A 575-nucleotide genomic window follows, 5' to 3' on the forward strand; every position below is an offset into this window, starting at 1 on the left:
GAAGAGAAAACCCACAGAATGGGAGAAAATCTTCACCAGCGATACATCTGAGAGCTACTTAACATCCAGAATATATAACAAACTCAAAAAACAGTGAATCAAGAATGTAACTAACACAATTAAAAGATGGGCTAAGAGCCAAACAGAGCATTCTCAAACGAAGAAATAAAGATGACTAAGAAGCATCTTGAAAGGTGTTCAACAACATTAGTATTTTAGGGAAATGCAAATCAAAACCACTTTATCATTTCATCTTACCCCAGTCAGACTAGCTAAGATCAAGATAACAATTAATACCAAATGTTGGAGAGGATGTGGGGAAAGGGGAACACTCATCCATTGCTGGTAGGACTGCAAACTTGTACAATCCCTATGGATAACAGTGTGGAGAACTCTTAAAAACCTACAAATGAACCAAACATTTGACCCAGTTATACCACTCCTTGGCATATACACAAAGAACTCATCCTATTGCAGAGACACTTGTACATCTATGTACATTGCTGCTCTTTTCACAATAGCTAAGAGATGGAAGCAATCTAAGTGTCCCTCAACTGATGAGTGGATAATGAAAA

The sequence above is a fragment of the Nannospalax galili genome, unplaced genomic scaffold (assembly GCF_000622305.1).
Source record: "Nannospalax galili isolate Female #2095 unplaced genomic scaffold, S.galili_v1.0 scaffold4040, whole genome shotgun sequence".
In the NCBI taxonomy this organism is placed as follows: Eukaryota; Metazoa; Chordata; class Mammalia; order Rodentia; family Spalacidae; genus Nannospalax; species Nannospalax galili.